General features: G+C 46.7%; 1 long non-coding RNA gene across 1 annotated transcript; it reads right to left on the reverse strand.

Moving 5' to 3' along the window:
* Positions 1-626: 626 nt before the first annotated feature.
* Positions 627-1,004, reverse strand: LOC118210043. The gene is made up of 2 exons (XR_004761798.1): positions 787-1,004; positions 627-736 (listed from the first exon to the last, which is right to left on the reverse strand). It is a non-coding gene; the product is annotated as an uncharacterized LOC118210043 (long non-coding RNA).
* Between the last annotated feature and the right edge of the window lie 18,847 nt (positions 1,005-19,851).

Genomic DNA, 19,851 nt, shown 5'->3' on the forward strand with positions numbered 1-19,851 from the left:
TGACCCACAACGTTAGAACAGCCTCGAGCTGACCGGATGAAGGGTCTTTCCGGTAGCCGAATGGCATTTCACATAGTCATCACTTCAGCCGGAGACTAAATGGACTGCATTTATATAGCGCTTTTATCCAAAGCGCTTTACAATTGATGCCTCTCATTCGCCAGAGCAGTTGGGGATTGGGTGTCTTGCTCGGGGACGCCTCGACACGCCCAGGGCGGGGTTTGGGCCGGCGGCCCTCCGACTGCCAGACAGTCGGTCTTGCCTCCTGAGCTATGTCGCCCTATGTCGGAGACTAAGTACTAACAACATGTCGGCGTATGTTTGCTTTGGGGGGTTTTGCTGCTGCCCCCTCCTGGTCTTGTCCATGCATGCTTGTATGGATGGCAATGAGCGAGGATTCATTTACACTGATGCAGGTAGTAGCATATTTCCCCCGGTTTAGTTTAAATCTCGGCGCTCGAGGGGAAATACCGACAAGCTGTCGGTACACATAGCCTAATATTACATCTCACATAGTATGTTCCCCTGGTTTATTAATTAATAATTCATCTAACTAGTGGCCTCAGGGGAATGTCCAACATGCTGTTGGTACACATAACCACTGATCCATTAAAAAAAAAAAAAAAAAAAATAGACGGCCTCAAACCGAAGGGCTTGACTGGACGAAGGGCTTCCTCCAGGTGGTCGTACACATAGTCATCACGTCATCGTTGAACACGTGCTTCACATCACTGCTCTTACTGCTGCTGCGCTATGGCTCCTACGCTGCTGCGTTACTGCCACCACGCTCCTGCTGCTGCTACTACTGGCCTATGCAACGAGTGAGGATTCATTTACACTGACGTAGTCGGTAGTATATTTCTCCCGGTTAGTTCAAATCGTGGCGCTCGAGGGGAAATACCGACAGTTGTCGGTACACACAGCCTAATATCATACCACACATAGTATGTTCCTTGGGGTTATTAATTAATATTACATCTAAGTATTGACCTCAGGGGAACGTCCAACATGCTGTTGGGACACATAACCACTGATCCATGTAAAAATATAGACGGCCTCAAGCCGAAAGGCTCGACTGGACGAAGGGATTCCTCCAGGTGGTCGTACACATAGTCATCACATCAGCTGGAGACACTTATTGATAGCATATCGGCATATGGTTGTTTTGGGGTTTGGCTGCTGGCCTCCCGGCCTTATCCACGCAGGCTGCGTGGTTGGCGGGAGAGCTCCAGAACAGAGCCATACCGCCAAACATAACTGTATTGCCTTTATTGTCAATAAAGTTCTACTTGATGACAGTGGTCCTGACAGAAATAGAGCATCGCGTAGTTCTGGCAGGTCACGAGAGTCAAGCGCTCCGGCCGAATCAGCTGATGGCTCAGCTGAGTGATGTTAGCCTATCACAGTACATTCACTAACAGGGCGGTCTACTTAAACAGCCTCCCTCTACTCATTCGGCTGCTCCTCCTGCATGCAAGCGCTGCACGTTGCTTCGTAAATCCCCTCCACCACCCCAGCTCCTTCCCCATGCGTCAAGAATTTACATTCTCCATCCTTATGTGTTAAGAAGTTGTATTGCTCCATCCTTATGTGTTAAGAAATTGCATTTGCTCCATTCATATGTGTTAAAAACTGCTTTGCTGCTGGATCTGTTCTGTGTGTACCCCTCTAGGGGGGGTTTGGCTGCTGGCCTCCCGGCCTTATCCACGCGGGCTGCGTGGTTGGCGGGAGAGCTCCAGAACAGAGCCATACCGCCAAACATAACTGTATTGCCTTTATTGTCAATAAAGTTGGTGGTCCTGACAGAAGTAGTTTGTTTTTTAATGAGAGAAAGAACGCTACGGAAAGGTGTTATTAGTGGGGTCTCATTGTCGGTAGACGCCAATTGTTTATTGGAGGTAGAAAGAGTTTTAGGGGCAAAGCGGATGAAAAGCTATTGGGAGGGAAAAGAACAAGAACATGGATCAGTACTTTTAGGATTTGAGGGAGAATTACTGGAAAGAGTCTATTTAGATTATGTTTGTTACAGGGTGAGGGAATATGACAGGGTTCCACTGACGTGCTATTGGTGTCAGGATTATGAACACCTGGCAGCAGTGTGTAGGAAAAAGGATCACAGGTGTAGAAGGTGTGGGAAAGATGGGTGTTCTGATGATGATTGTACGGTGTCTAAAGAACAGGCAATATGCTTTCACTGTGGGGGAAATCATGAAGCGGGAGAAAAGCAGTGTGAAAGAAGGAAGAGGGGAAAGTGAGGTGGAAAGAACACGAGTGCAGAATAAAATAACATGCAGAAGCAACGAAGAGAGTGAGGGCAGAAGTGGGAACTGAGAGGAAGGAGCAGAATAGAACTGGAATGGAGGGAAAAGATCAAGGGAGATGTGACAAAGAAATCATGCATTTGAATAGAAGAAGGTTTCTGGCATTTATTGCGATGGTGATTACCTGTGCAAGCGAGATAGAAACAAAATCAGAGAGAATCAGGATGGTGGTGGATGCAGCGAAAGAGATTTTGGGTATAACGGATGTGAAGGGGGACGAAATACAGGAAATTTTGGCGAAAGGGTTTGGAGGGAGTCAGACGCCAGGGATATAGCGAAATAGCAAAAAATTGTGGTTCAGGTATGGGAGGGTGGGGCTATTGTTTTATTTAATTTTTTTTTTGAGAACTAAATCAGATGCCAATGTACACAGTAGGGGGCGGTAATGCACCAATTTAGGGTTTCCAACCGCCATTAAAACCAGAGAAGAAGAAGAAGAAGAAGACTAGGGTTCTGGTTCCTTGTGTTCTTATGTATGCATCTGCCTGCTTGTGTTCTTGTGTGTTCTGCTTGTGTTCCGCCTGCTTGTGTTTCTGCCTCTGTGTTCTCCGCCTATGTATGCTCTGCTGTTGTGTCTCCTGTGTTCTGCCTCGCCCTTGTCCTGCTCTGTGTTCATTTGGATTTTGAGAAGTTTTGCTTTTTCCCTTTCTGAAGATTTTTGTGTTTTAGAGAGTTGCCCTGTGTGGCCTTTTGTTTATATTTTTGAAGTAAAGGTTTTTGTTTAAACTTTCCTTTTGAGCTTCCTGTGTTTTTCACTCCGTACCTGGGTCCTCACCCCCAAAACGTGACAGAAGGAACCAGCCAGAGCTGGACCCAGCGGAGTTTTTTTTTCCTTTTCCCTTTTCCTGCGTTTTTTAGAGTTTTTTTTGTTTAAACATGCCATCAGTGTGGTAGAGTATTAGCATTGGTGGGGCTGTAGGGGGCAGTATTTCCTCATTGATCGAGTAGAAAACCAGTGTCCATGGGTTCATTGCAATCACTTATTTTCACTCCTTGAAACTCTTCCTAGTGTCCTTTCCTTGCTTCTTAGCACCACTGAACGAAGGACGTGAAGAAAAGATGCAAGGATGAGATACGAGGAGGGAGGAATCGAGGCAGCATGTGTTAGGCAAATGGAACGTCCTTGCTTAGCATCAGTTTGAAGCCAGGCCATTTACAGTCGGCAAATGTGGAGAGGTGGACCACAGGTAGATCATTTATACGTCACACGCTCCAAAAAAGATGTATCCTCACTGAAGCATCCTCCAGGAGCCTCCTCGCTCCTCCAAGAAGCATTAAACGGATTGGAACATCCTTAAAGATGGCGGACTTGATTGATTTCCAGGTTACGCGAGGACCGAGATGAGGATGGATAAAATAAGCGATTGGAATGAATGCATGTGTTATGCAGTAGCAATATTTCATTTGTTTTTTGACAGGCAGGTGGATCAAGCTGTTGATTGGGTCCAACCCCCAAAATCTTGCTAATCACATGTTCCCACTGTGCCTCGCCTTTGGAAAATGTCCAAATAAACAAGTCAGAAGTCAGAGCAGGGCAGGTCTGTAGGTTTCCCTGTTGACCTTATCCATGGCCTTCCAAAGATGTGGCTATTGCCTGCAAATACATTGGGCCAAAACCAATTTCATGGCAGATGAGAGGAGAACGAGAGAGAAGGTGAAGGCTGATGTCACATCCTTTCTTTTCTTGGCCCCGGTCATGTTGACGGTCAACAGCAAGTGGCAGCTGGTGAGGGTGCTGGTCACAAGGTCATTTCAGAGAACACACCTCCAGCAAACATGACCAAGACCTGACCGTGTCACAATAAGCGTAGTAATCCTCTGTGTCTAAATCACACATCATAGGAATACCTCCTCACTGGGACTGAGTGAAGTCATAACACCACAGAAAGACACAAAATGTATGATATGTTCAGTTGGATTCCCTACTTTTTGCAGGCAACTGGAAGTAAAGTAAAACAGAACTGAAAGTAAGGCACAAGGTTTTACTCTCAACAAAAACAAAGTGTACACAACTCAAACTCAAGTAGAAACTTTATTAGTAAAACAAAAGAGGCCAAGTCTAGCATTAGCATACTTCTATCTACGCATCAAGTGCTTAGTGCCACAACAAGATTAAGTACTTTAAATATTAAAATACAACAGCCACTCGGTTATATATCTTTATCGCTATAGACTTCTGCAAACGGCACATGTAGCAGCTACAGCTCTTTAAATAGCTTTAAATATTCTTCTTGACATGCTATTTCTCTTTTGCCAGAGCCCCATCTAGTGGCTACTCAGTACAGTACAGAACACTCAGACAGCCAGGAGTAGGACAGCGGGGTAAAGACAGTTTTAGGCACAGCAGTCCTGCCCTCTAGTGGACAGGAGGCTCCAATGAAGGTGCAGCAGAGTTCCCTAGATGACCGACCACTGCAGGATGCTCATGTCCTTCCCTCCGGTAGAGATCAGATGACTGTCGTCATGGAGAAAGGCAACGTTGGTCACATGGCTGCTGTGGCCTTCGTAAACATGACTTAGAGCCGGTTAAGTCGATAAAAATCAATAAATATTAAAGTAACCATATATTAGTCATTGTTGGTAACCTGTTGTATAAGTGGAATAAACCCCTCCGGGCTGTCCCGTTAGTGGAAAATAATGTACTTCGGGGCTGGTTAAGAGACCCTCGGCTTCGCCTCAGGCGCATCACCACCCCCCTCCTGCATTATTTTCCAATAATGGGACAGCCCGCCCTGGTTTATTCCTTATATATTAAAGCAATAAGCCACAAGAGGCCGTGGTTTACAGTGATTTTAGAATAGCTAAGGGGCGTTGTTAGGCACGATGTGGGGCGTCACGTGCACACGCACACACACACATACTCACACACTCACACACATGAACATGCACACACATACTCACACACTCACACACACATACTCACACACTGACACACATGCACACACTGTGGCGCCCCGATCCCTTATCGGTGCTCCCCACGAAACCACCAGGACGGCTGAGCCCATCGACACCGGCGGCCGCAAGGAAAAGTCGTGAGTGGGCGTTACCTGCCAAAGCACAGTCTGGAAACATTGAGGACCCTGGACAGCACCAGGCAGACCAACTGAGGTGACACCGGGCAGCACCATGGACAGGGCTGCAGCAGAGGGAAGGTAGGTGGAATTTTCCACTCTGCAGCACACCTGAAGCTGCTTGCACTGATGAGCACGCAGGCTTTATAAGCCAGCACAAACACAGGAATGGCAGAGTTGCTGGGGCTTCCTACTGAGCTACGCCGGGCGACTCTTTACACCTGAACCTGAACCTGAACCTGAACCTGAACCTGAACCTGAACCTGAACCTGAACCTGAACCTGAACCTGAACCTGAACCTGAACCTGAACCTGAACCTGAACCTGAGACTGTAAGCGGCCGTGGGCCAACTCTCTTAAAGTGGATGCATAATTGTGAGGAACTGGAAAGTGTAAAGTGTAAAGAATAACTGTGATTCAAGTGGACCGTGTGACAGGGGGCAAAGACAGGAACAACTCAGAACTTGAGCTGGGGAAGGATTGGAGTGCTACCTCACTTGGGAGGGGGGCCTTCTCCCCTACACCCCTTGAGGACTGGAGAATCACCAGCCGGCGCCCGGAGCAAGGAGCCGGACCAGGATCTGACTGGCCAGGCCCTATTCCCCCCCTAACCTGTGTGTTTCTTGTTTCTCTCCAGAAGGAGGTTTGAATACCTGGAGTGGAGCACCGATACCCCGACCGGGAAGACTCTTTAGTTGTTTTTGGCTCCCCCTACCCCTACCCCCACTCATTACGGCCATTAAAGTGCTTTTTGTTAACCTCAGACTCACTGATCTGGTTCTTCTTGACTTCCGTCAACCGCACCACCCGTTGGCCGAGAGAGTTCACAACACACATACTCACACACATGCGCACACACACACACTCACACACATACTCACACACTCACACACTCACACACACATACTCACACACTCACACACATGCTCACACACATGCGCACACACACACGCACACACATACTCACACACTCACACACATGCACACACACATACTCACACACTCACACACATGCACACAAAAATACTCACACACACATACTCACACACTCACACACATGCGCACACACACATACTCACTCACACACATACTCACACACACGCACACACACATACTCACACACTCACACATGCACACACACACACTCACACACATGTACACACACATACTCACACACATGCACACACACATGCACACACAAACTCACACACTCACACACATGCACACACACATATACTCACACACATGCACACACACACACATACTCACACACTCACACACATGCGCACACACACACACACACACACACATGCACACACATACACTCACACACATGCACACACACATACTCACACACATGCACACACACATACTCACACTGTAGGCTGTTTTACAGCACTACATTCAGCAGTGTCTGACAATATGGAGCAGCCCAATGCGGCTGGTACTGATGGACGGGTCGTGGCTGAGGCTGAGGTTGTGGTGAAGCAGGTAGCAGAAATCCTGCAGTATCGAATGAATTTAGAGCCACAGTGATTGACCATGTCATAAATCCAGGCATAACAATGGGAGAAGCTGGAAGGATTGTAAGGCCAAACTTAAAAATGCCAATTACATTACAGGATTGTTGTGTTGGTGTCATTTTATATTATTTCTGTTACGTGACGAGCCTGTAAGCCATGTTAATCATTTTTATTAGAGACCGCGCAATTCTGTTCCTTATATAGAGATGTGGTCTACTCGGGCGAAGGTGGTGCTCCTTATATGGAGGCGTGGTCCACTCGGGCGAAGGTGACGCTCCTTATATGGAGACGTGGTCCTCTCGGGCGAAGGTGGTGCTCCTTATATGGAGACATGGTCCACTCGGGCGAAGGTGGTGCTCCTTATGGAGCTCACCCTCCCATGGGAGGAGGGGGCAGAAGCAGCCTATGAGCAGAAACGGCTGAAGTTCTCCGACCTGGCAGCGGAGTGTAAGAGTGTAAGGAGTGTAAGGAGGCTGGTTGGAGAGCAACAGTATATCCAGTGGAGTTGGGACTCTGAGGGTTCATCCGCCAGTCAGTGCTTCACCTTCTGGAGAACACGGGCATGACTGGAGCAAGGCTGAGGAGGCCAGCTAGAGGGCTGGCCAAGGAAGCAGAGAAGGGGGGGCTGGTGGATTTGGCTCAGAAGGAAAGATACTGAGGTGGGGGGATGAGATAACACCCACTCCACCAAAAACAACAGCAGGTGGCGGCAGGTCCCATCACTGCCTCTCCACCAGGAGATGTTCTGGGATTAAAGAGACATTAAGGGTCGGTGGCTCCAGGCTAATGGCCCTGCAGTGTCTCTCTGGTGCTGCTGGAGCTGCAACAAACAGCAACACTCAGCAGAATAAGGTCTATCTGTGAATCCCAGCAGAATAATGAGCCCTGTGATGACATCACAGCCCAGCAGTGCCAGGACTGGGTAAGGCACTCAGAAAGAGTCAACCAGCTCTGCCGTGGAAATGAAGGCATCGGACGGGATGTGCATGAAAATCTGTGGCCAAATACAGCAGGGAGACCAGACCACAGCATGATCCAGATCACAGCATTGCATTTATTTTCCTTTGTTTTTCTGAATAATACTGTAATATAATGTATTTTTTTATTGTGTATGTTTATTGTACTACTGCAGAAACTGGGTCAGTATTGTACATTATTTGTATTAAAACATTTTGTGTGATTGTTTTGTTTTTGACAGCATACCTGTATTTGCAATTATTACACTTCAGTAAACAAAATGTCTAATGTTTTGGTGTTTGGTGTCTTTCGTAAAATACAAGCTTTGAGGTAGATGCAGAACACAGAATGTAAACTGATGTCATGAATTAGGGTCACTATAGATTTTTATGTTTTGGACACACAGTTTTACTGTTTTACACATGATGGACTCCATTGTATGCATTTTGCCTTTTACAATAGACAGGATTTTTTATTCAAAAGTCTGACTCCATATATTTATCATAGTAAATTGATACAGAACAGAACACAGGGTTATGATTACGGTACAACATTCCTAATACCTATTATAATATAGGCAGCAAACCTTTACCTCATTGCTACTTGCATTATCAGAAAATGAGCTTTCATCCTCTGTTCTGATAGGAATTTGACAATGACCGTTTTATTAAAAAATCCAGTAATGATTAAATTATGTTGTTGAACATGTCCAATGATATAATGATGTGATAAGACATCATGCTGGTTATCTCACTTGATAGTTTTATTTTGCTGGCTATATGAGATTTTGAGCCCAAAATTAGGACTATAACATTCTCTGTTGAGGTCTGCAAATTGAGACACTATGGTGAAAATTGCGGCAATGGAATCACAAAATACACTATTATTACAATAAGAATATTCTTTTGATATTACAAAAATATAAGTATAACCATTTTTTCAGTCATGATAAAACGAGATGTGGGTGGAGTTTACAAGCTGGGATAATTTATGGATCCCATCAGAGCTGGCCTTCTGGGTCAGTTTGAGCCTCTTTGTGTCCCTGGAGTAAAGGCTCCCAGCCCAGCACATACTGGTGTTGAACAGGACATCGGCCACAATGATCTGGTAGAACATGGCCTGCATCCTGCTACACACACCGAAGGAGCGTAGCCTCCCCAGAAAGAAAAGCCTTAAGTCTAGTAGGGCCTCCAAAGACATAAACCTCAGTATCAAACCATCTGTCTATGTGTGTGCACGTGCGCGTGTATGTGTATGTGTGTGTGTGTGTGTGTATGTCTAATATAACATTTTTTTGTAAAGATCTGAAACTATGCACCAATATAGGAAAGCAGGATAGGAGAAAATATTTTTCATGGCACTGTACATGAGGTAGACAGGTTTCCTTTAACAGGCTTTAATACAAGGGGCACCAGGGAGACACACACTACACAGCCTGCAGAGGAATTCTCAGAAGTTTGCTAATGCCACACACCTGTATGGAGTATATTACCTTAACAGGAGCGAGCTCGTCTGAGTAAATGTTTCCCTGTTGTAATTACATCAAACACCCATGTGATAGAGCCAGAGCCATGACATGACCTTATGTTCAATCTTAAGGCATTGCTTCAAAAAAAAAAAAAAAAAATACTGCTTTGGTACGATACCAAGGCTACGCATTAATGGATTATTTTACTCTGCTTGGATGAGAAAAAGAAACATCCAGCCATCCAGCAGCCCCAAGCCTAATTTCAATAAATGACAACTTATCAGCATCCAAAAGAAATGCTACCTACCATACAGAATGCCACATAATCACTGAATTGATAAGAACCACTGAAAGCAGGTACATGAGGTAGACAGGAAATCATCAGGCCAGAGGACATTTTCCCACTATAACAGAATTTAGTACAATATGCACCAGGGAAATACCCACTCACTAAGTTGTCTCAGTCTTGATAGTAGTTTCTAAGCATCACACCTCATATGGTCACATCTCACAAGCATGGAGGCTCTGTCTGTGGTCACACATGGATGTTACATCACTAATTAGGCATCTCAGCACACAACACAACAGCACACTATAGTGCCTGGGATGGGGGTGGTATATCCCCATGGTGGGTGCCAGAGCTTTTAGGGTCCTCTCAGGAGTGCACTCGGGAGGCCCTGAGCTACATTCCATCCTCCCTCTAGCTCTTCATTGCCACGGTAACTGAGAATGTGGAGACTGGGACAAGGCTGCAGGCCTAGGCAGAAGTGGCCAGGAGTGCATACAGAAATACTGAAACATACACTTCCCTTCACTACCTTAAGCCTCCATGCAGCTGTACCCCGCAGAACAGAGTCTGAAGTGCATTAATCACTGCAGGTTTCCCACTGAATCTACAGGAACTGAGGCAGAGCAGTGAAATAATGGGCAGTGATTCACTATGTGCACTCATATAGGCATGAAAACTGTTTTTTTTATCAGTCAAAAATTTAATTATTTGCAAAAGATTTTAGTTTACAGTCACATCTACAGCAATTTATTAAGACATGAGAACAGCTGTGGAGCTCTTGAAAATAAAAATAGTGTTGTAGTTCCTATAAACAGCCACTAAATGGTAGTGGAAGTTCAATTTCACGCTATTTGTCTCATGGGCGCTTACTAGTTGGAACAGTAGCCTCATGTTTGGGCTGTGGTAAACATAATAGAATCTGCATAACAAATACACAAGCAGTAATAATCATTTTGCAGAGTTCTGAGAGCTAGCCTTGCAATAGCTTGTCAATAAATGGATTACATGAGCTTTCTCTGATCAGCATAAAGTTTGGGTTTTTGAGCATTACTGCTGCACTGCGAGTGTCAAATTATTGTTGTTGTTGTAGACATCATAAATGGTTGCATGTTTTCATTTGTGAGCAAGAACATGGACACTGATTCTTATTCTGAAGGGGCCCATTATGTTGTGTAAAATTATAGATTCAGTGTTGGCTTTTAAACATCTGCAGACAGACTTGTGTAATTCTTTCTTTATTAGGAGTATATGGACACAGTGACCCAGTACCCAGAGGAAACCAGCACAAACACAGGAACATGCTAGCTCCATGCAGAGAGGACGCGAACCCGGGACTCGGACCCGGCTTTTTTTATCGTCACACAGATTGTTTTGCCGTGTGTGATTTCAGGATTACACATTTTGCCCAGAATTGAATTCAAGAGCATCCGTGTTATTTCTCTCTAGAGAGCCACAAATAAACACTAATCTGGGTAAAACCAGACCTAAAGCCAAGCGTCACTGTGAAACATTGGGCTTCAGTCACTGCAAGACTTACTTGAACCAGTAAAGAAGTAGTCTCGCATAGCCAGACCTATCTCCACACTTCGTTTCAGCTGGAGAAAAGTCTGGCTCAAACCGTTATCATTCCTGGAAAAAAACGCTCTGACTTGTTGTGTTTCTTTAAACCAATTGGGCGACGCTAAACCCGGAATGCATCAACGGAGCCCGTGAAAACGGTAACACGCAGATAGCGGAAGGGGAGGAGAATTCCGACTGAAATAGTTGGCCAATGGCGGGCTTATACCCACGGTCTGGGTCCTGTGAGTCAGACTAGTAAAGAAGTAAAAAAAAAAAAAAAAGGAAAAGAAGAAAAAGTCAAAAGATAAAGTGAAACTGTTTCACTATTTTTTACAGTCTCTGTTTCAAACTCAAACGTCATTTAAAAGACGGAGGACAAAGAGGATGCAGTAAAAAGGAATTAAATTGGTTAAAAGAACTGAGTAAGTAGTCTGTTGTGGATTGGGATGGGGAGAATAGAAGCTAGATGAGAAGGGGTGTTTGGAGAAATAGGAATCTGTACTATGATCGCAATAACGCTTAATTTAGTGAAAGTCAGAAAATGCAGGCATCCCATTTCGTAGTGATTTCATTATGGCGTATGCTATTTACAGCTGCACTAGACAACCATAAAATAATCCTCCTCTTAGGTTTTTCGGTAGCCGAGTCATTTTTACTATTTCCTTTAGCCTACTTAACCAAATAATTAGTTGGCAGAAAGCGTAATCAGCTTGCTATATTTGGTAGTCCAGTAGCCTATGCTAAAACAGTTCGCAACTTCGGCTACCAAGCCATTTGACTAGCTAGCTAACCCTAAACTGCAAATATTCAATCTGTCAAACGTGTTTGATGGCTTGTCAGTCGTTTACATTCCGTAAATGTCTACCTGGGCCATGCTTCACGCATGTGACAAAGCTACTGTAATCCTGATTTTGGGATAAACTGCAAAATTTTCAGTTTCAATTAAGAGTCTTAAGGTTTATTTGCTGAATAGCATACAGCACACGATGAAATCACACACACAGAGTTTAACGAAATTAACCATCTTTGTAAGACTGGCATTTAGAAAGGAACATGTTTTTAGCATTTAAGAGTCCGACAAGAGCATTTAAGACTGGTTCTCAGAATCGGTCCTGGGGGCTCCTTGCGTATATTGGCTTTTCTCCATTGGTTTTGATAATAAAAATAAAAGTCTAATAATAATTAGAAATTCAATGTAGGCTACATTATTTTTGTCTTCATGCACCAGGTGGAAAACTTGCTGTACAAAGTGCGTTGTCATATTTACACGCCTGCAGATCAGTTATTAATATAGGCTACTTGGTAGATTTGTTAATCACCGCTGACAGTGTTAATTTTTATTCGGTAGAATGTGACTTGCGAACGATCGGTCAGCTAGCGTTACCCAGCAAGTGAACACCACAAACGACGATGTAGTAGCTAGTAGCAGTTACTGGCTCCTTAACTGACTGTGGCGAAAACCTACGACGATAACTTGCTCGGTTAACAGCAGGTCTACCAGACAGTTATACCAAAATTCAACAGTAGCCTACACATTTCTGATTGATTGACCATCAGTGTAGTCGATGTTCTTCCCCTGTGGTTCATATCGCTAATGCGTGCGCTAACCACGGATAGCCTACCTAGGTCACTGGCAAGCTGATGATAACTAAGCATATTCGTTTTGTTGAGAAACAAAAATTGAAGATAACTAAACTAAACTAAACATAATTGCATTATTAATGCAATACATATAACGTGATTACATGACACAAGCAGTGTGTAGCCAGTAGGAGAGAAAAACCAGACATTGTGTGTATTCAAGAATCCTGGTTAAAGTCTAACTTGGATTTTGTTTTATAATGGTTATGTGGCAGTGAGGCGAGATAGGAAATAAGGGGGAGGAGGAGGATGTGTCACTTTTGTAAAGCAAGGCATCCCTTACAGAGTAATAGGTATAGGTAATGAGCAAGAGTATGTGGTAGTAGAAGTGTGGGCAGAAAGGAAAGAGTTAGTTATTGTGAATTACTATAATCCTTATAATACTATAGGGAGTGATCATTACCCAGTCTGGTGTAAGATAAATATTGCTGTCTCATTGACCATAGAGAACACAGGTGGGAAATGGATCCTTGGGAAAGCTGATTGGGGATTTCTGGAAGGAAGTGATAGATATTTAAGCCAGGCTAATGACAGAATGGACATGTAGTCACTTGACAGCAAAATAAAACAAGGCATAATGACAGCTGCATTCGAATCCATTCCTAAAAGTAAAGGTAGTATGAAGAAGAAAGTGGTACCATGGTGGGATGATAAGTGTAAGGAAGCAGTGAGAAATAGAAATAAGGCGTTTAAACTAGTAAAAAAAACCTCATAATTTTCAACATATGATTCAGTACAAGCAGGCCCAGGCAGTAGTAAGGAGGATAATAAGACAGACAAAAAGGACACATTGGAGAAAGTACTGTGGTACAATTGGAAACACAACTCGGGTGGGAGAAGTATGGGGGATGATAAAAAAGATGGGAGGGGACAGGAGGGAGTGGAGTTATCTGGCTCTGACCGATGGAAATGAGACTGCAGTAACAAATAAGGAAAAGGCAGAGTTATTGGCAAATACATTTGTTATGGTACATAACTCCAATTATTTATCTGTAGAAGGAAGAAGAGGCATAGAGAAAACAAAGTCTGAAAATATGGAGGCTTTATGCAGACAAAATGTACCTTTCAGCATGGGAGAATTAAAAAGGGCACTAGATAAAACAGGAAAGACAACACCGGGTAAAGATGAGATATGTTATAGCATGTTAAAACATCTGAGTGTAGGAAGTCTGGGGAAATTGTTGTCACTGTATAGTAAAGTGGGGGAAGAGGGGAGAATGCCAAGGAGCTGGAAGGAGGCGATAATTATTCCAATAAGGAAACCTGGAAAAGATGCCAGCAGGCCTGGAAACTATAGACTAATTGCCTTGATATCTCACATTTGTAAGTTAATGGAACGTATGATAAATGAGAGGTTAATGTATTTTTTGGAAAAAGGAGGTATGGTGGCGTCATATCAAAGTGGATTCAGGAGAGGAAGGAATACTATGGATCCAATGTTGTGTCTGGAGAATGAAATAAGGAAAGCGCAAGTAAATAAAGAGACAGTGGTTGCAGTGTTTTTTGATGTTGAGAAAGCTTATGATATGCTATGGAGAGAGGAAATTCTAATCAAACTGCACTTAATGGGAGTCGGAGGGAAAATGTTTAACTGGGTTATGGACTTTTTAGATGGAAGGACTATTCAGGTGAAGATAGGGTCAGAGTTATCAACCCAAATATGTTGTGGAACACGGGACACCTCAGGGAAGTGTAGTAAGTCCAACTTTATTTTCCATCATGATAAACAACATATGAATATCCCTATGGATATGGGGAAGTCATTGTTTGCAGATGATGGGGCTTTGTGGAAAAGAGGGAGAAATGTTGAACACATAGTGAAGAAAGTGCAAGATGGAATTAATCAAGTTAAAAGTGGGGAGTTAAATTTTCAGTTGAAAAAACAAAATCTATGCTCTTTACAAGAAAGAAACTCAGGGAATGCAATTTGAAATTGTATGGAAATTATTTAGAGAAATGTATCTTTAATGGTTTTAATGCACATTTTACATTTTTAAAACATTACTTTTTTTTCTTTTTTCTTTTTAAAAAATCAAAACAGAAACCAAAGCACATTTAAACATAGACATTTACAAAAATTACGAAACAATAACACTCAAAAGGATAACATAAAGAAGACAATTTACAAATCAATGATACATATATCAATAATAACACTCAAAAGACTATAATTATTTTAAGAGAATACTATAAATAACATATAAAAGGTAATCAAAAATACATGCGCTCGAGGTGGTGTGCAGAGCGAGTGCCCCTCCTGGGGGGGTGTACTATATGATGAGTTCTTTCCAGTGGTCCACCCCCCATTTCTCTCTCGCCAGGTCCTTGTTTTTTCGAAAGTCCACCAAAACGCCGTCCTGGAGGAGGTTTTGTATCCTCCTCCGGAGAGTGACCAGGTCCACAGTTGTTTTCTGGTAGACCTTGATGTTCCTCGTCTCCCACAGGACCTGCTTGATGGTATTGACGATCCCCCACTGACGCTGGAGCTCCGTGGTCTTGAGTCCCTCTCGGGGACCGTAGAGGACGCTCTCAGCCGTCAGGGAGGACCTCGCCAGCAACCTGTTATGGGAGACAGAGGAAACAACAAGGCCCCAGACCCGCCTAGCCACGGTGCACTCCCAGAACAGGTGGTAATTGTGTTCCGAGTCAGTGCAACCGTGGGGGCAGCGCTCAGTCAGGGCTAAGTGCCAGCGGTACATAAAAACTCTTGTGGGGAGACACCCGTGAGCTGTCATCCAGGCAATGTCTTTTTGCTTGTTAGTAAGACACTTGTGTGTTACATTTGCCCAGATGACTTGCGGGTCCCGGGCCGGCCCTGACCTCGGGAGTGTGGCGGTCTCTTTAGATCTTAAATGAGCTATGATGATTTTATAGCTCCACGAGGTCAGGCCAGCCCTGGGTAATCCCGTCCTGAAAGCAAAGTCCCTCAGGGCCTGATAGACATAGGGGGGATCCCAGCTATATGGTATGGTGAGGTCCAGCACACCCAGGCCCATTGCCCGCAGGAAGGGGGTGGCATAGTACCTAGCGAAGGCACCAGAGGCCTTTCCCACCTTCCCGACGTTCTGGACCAGGGCGGCCAGACCTTGCACCATGAGAATTGTGACTATGTCTGGGACCCCCCGCCCCCCATTCTTCTCCTCTTTGAGGAGGGTGGCTCTACTGAGTTTTTCCATACTGCTCCCCCAGACAAAGCGGAAGGCCAACCTGGCAATTTTCTTGCTGGTGGCCTTGTCTGGGGGAAACACCCTTCCCACATAGAGAAAAATTGCCTTCAGGACGAGGATCTTACCCGCCATGGTCAGGGGCCGCGCACTCCAGCTCCGGGTTTTGTTTTGGACGTGGCGTAGGGCTCCCTCCCAGCTCGTTCGCCCTCCGCCGTCAGCCTGGAAGGTCACCCCCAAGAGCTTGATGGTATTTCTGCGTACAGGGAAGGAAACGGTTAGAGGCTCACTATAATAGGGAGACAGAAACAGTTCGCTCTTGTCCCTGTTGACCAGGGCGCCAGTGGCCACACAGAAGTCGTCCAACACCTTGGTGGCACAAGCAATGGAGCGACTATCTGTGGCGACGATGGTAATGTCGTCCATGTACGCCATAACCTTTAGCCGCTCTCCCCTAGCCCCCGGCAGCGGGTAGCCCGCCACTCCGGGGCTGGCCCTGATGGCCTGGAGAAACGGTTCCAGGTAGATGACGTACAGGAGAGATGCTAGAGGGCACCCCTGCCTGACGCCAGACCTGATGGCAAACGGGGCAGAGGGCTGCCTGTTGACAACCACTCTGCCCGTTATGCCAGTCAGGCAGATCTTCGTCCAACGCCGGAGGGGGCCAGGGATGTTCATTCTCTCTAGCACTCTCTCCAGGCACACATGACTCACCCGGTCAAATGCCTTCTCCTGGTCGAGGCTGAGAAGGCACAAGGGGGACCGCCGCTCCCTGGAGTGGATGATTAAATCCCTCACGAGGAGCAGGTTGTCATTAATGGACCTCCCCTGCACGCTGCAGGTCTGGTCCGGTCCGATCACCGATGTAATCAGGCCTTGGAACCTCCTCATCAGCGCCTTCGCCATGATCTTATAGTCGACTGAGAGGAGGTTGATCGGCTGCCAGTTACGGAGGTCCTTCGGGTCCCCCTTCTTTGGGACAAGAGCTACTAAGCTCTGTCTCAGTGAGGCCCCCAACTGCCCCTCCCTGTACGCCGCTCTGAAGACTTCAGCCACGTCCTCCTTCAGGAGATCCCAGTAAGTTTGGTAGAACTCGGCTGGGATTCCGTCAGGACCCGGAGCTTTATGTTGGTTGAGGGAGAGCACGGCCCGGGTGAGCTCCTCGGTGCTCAACTCCGAGTCCATCCGCTCGTCACCCAGACGTCTGTCAAGGCAGCCCAGGAAGGTGTCCATGAGAGCCCCATCGGAGGGCCTCTCACTGTAAAGGCCCCCGTAGAACTCCCCGGCCACCTCCCGGACCTCCGCCTCTTCAGACACCACCACACCTCTGTTGTTATAGAGAGACAAGATGTTATTAGTCTTAGACCGCGCCCTGCGGAAGAAAAACCGTGTGCACTTCTCATCCTCCTCGAGGCCCTGGAGTTTGGAGCGGAAAGTAAATTTTTCACGCTCTTCCCGGTAGAGGGTGGTGAGGCTCTGCCGAGTCCGTGCGATTTCACTGCTAACATCCAGGCCTCGGGACTGGAGGAGGCTCAGTCTCTGGAGGGCAGCATTGTGATATACAAAAACTGCCCTCCTTTCCTTCGCCTTCCTCCGCCCGACTGCCCGGAAGTAGCCTCGCACTCGCTCCTTCACCATCTCCCACCACTCCACCGGGGAGTCAAAGAGGTGTTTCAGACTCACCCACTCCAGGTAACGTCTCGAGAAGGAGAGTCGCACCTGGGGGTCTTGGAGATGGCTGATGTTCATCCGCCAGAGCCCCTTACCCACGGTTATAGGCTTCTTCCAGGCCAGGGACACAGTCACCATGTGGTGGTCCGAGAAGTGCACCGCCTGGATGGAATAAGCGGGCACCCCCAGGCCTGGGGAGAGCAGAAACAAATCGATTCTCGAAGAAGAGCTACCGGAAGAACTCACCCACATGTGTTGGGGGGGAGAGGCACCCCCGGCGTCGCGGAGGGAGAAATCCTCTATGAGGGACCGCAGCAGGTCGCTGGAACGGTCCCGTCTGGGTCTGCTGCGGTCCTCATCTGTTAGAGCACAGTTGAAATCCCCCCCCACGACAACCGGCATTGTGCAATGGATAAGTGGTGCTAGTTTTGTAAAGAGGGAGACCCTCTCGGCTACGCTGGTGGGGCCGTACACGTTGATTACCCTGAGTGGGGAACCCCCGACATCGAAATCGGTGACGAGGATTCGCCCACTCTCTATGATGTTACTTGTTGTTATACGCACGTAGGGATTTTTCACCAACGTGCCGACCCCATCAGCTCTGGCGATGTTTGAGCCAGACCAGAGAGAGTCTCCCATTCTCCATTCCTCCCCCAGAACGCCATCCAACTCCCGGAACGGGATGCCACATTCCTGGAGCAGGATGACGTCTGAGGGGACCTGAGATAGAATGGAGAAAACTGTATGGCGTTTGGAGGGGTCTTTGATACTGCGAGTGTTTAGTGTTGAAATTGTTATTGTGTGTACCATGAGTTTTATTGTTGTGTGTGATTTATGTACCTATGTTGCTATTAGCGATTTGTTTGCAGATTTAGTTGAGTTTGGCATTAACAATGTCCTGATTATTAAGGCGCCTACTCACCCCCGGACCATGTACACTCACAGGCCTCCCCTCCTGACTGCCTGGGAGGTTCCGTCCTGGAGAGGTGGGGGCAGGTGTTCTTGCCCCAGGCTTCCCCCCAGTCCCTGGAGGGCCCTGAGAGGAGGTTGATGCTCCAGATCCTTTAACAGGGTCTGGACCGGAGGCTGGCTGGTCCCTAGTGGTTCTTGTTTGGGCGGTGATGATGGTTTGTAAAGTATCTGTATGGTGTACAGGCGGTGGTGTGGGTGGTTTTGTGGGGCGGGGAGGGGGCTCAGGCCTGGCTGCGGGTTGTGTTCTCTGTACCGGTTTAGTATGTAACTGTGGATTTGTGGATTTTGTTGTCTGGCGAACTATTGCTGGGTTGGGAGGTTGACTGGGTTGTTGTTTGGCTGTTGTAGGTGATCTGATGCGTTTGCCCTTCTTTTTCCTAATTTTTTGCCATGGAGTGATTGTATCTGATTCTGAGGTTGGGGGTGTCGGAGTCAGGCTCCTCCTTAACAGTGACAGTGACGGGGTTGGTGGGATCTAAAGCAGGGGACGCTGTGGAGTTGGGGGTTCCAGCGGTGGGGATACAGAGGGTAGGGTCTTGTGCTGAGATCTGTGCGTGTGGGGGTGGGCTTCCAGGCTGGGAGGGGGTAGGGGTGGGTGGTCTGGTGCGTGGCATGGGGGTGGGCGGGGGAGGCGGTGGGGCCGAAGGGGAGGCAGCAGATGGTGGAGGGGGCGCGGTGCTCCTAGCCCTGTTCGCGTACGAGAGGGGACAGTCTCTAAAGAGATGCCCCCTCGCTCCGCAGAGGTTACAGGGCTTTGGGTCACGGCATGCCCTGGTCTCGTGCTCGCCGCCGCACGTCTTACACTTGACCACTGTGCAGGCTGACAGATGTGCAAGCTGCACAGCTTGGGCATGCCGCAATAGAACACCGCCCCCCTGTGTCTCCCCAGCGTGATGGAGCTGGGGATGTGGCATACCCCCCCAGGTGCAGAGGGGTCGGGCTTGAGCTGGACCAGTCATTTCCTGGCTCCGGTCCAGACTCCGTCCTCATCAAGGACTCTCCGGGCTTCGGATTTAACAAGACCATACCTGCCCAACCACGTACTCACGTCGTGGTCCTGTACAGCTTCATTGTAAAACTGCACAGTGACCACCTTGTTTTCGGTGTCAGACAGGGGCTCTACATCAAAAACACTGAGGGGAGCCTTACCCTTCCCCTCTCTACAGAGGTTCCAGAACCTCTCCAGGATATTTGCTGTTCTAAAACTGATTTCAA

Source organism: Anguilla anguilla, chromosome 12 (genome assembly GCF_013347855.1).
Source record: "Anguilla anguilla isolate fAngAng1 chromosome 12, fAngAng1.pri, whole genome shotgun sequence".
NCBI lineage: Eukaryota > Metazoa > Chordata > Actinopteri > Anguilliformes > Anguillidae > Anguilla > Anguilla anguilla.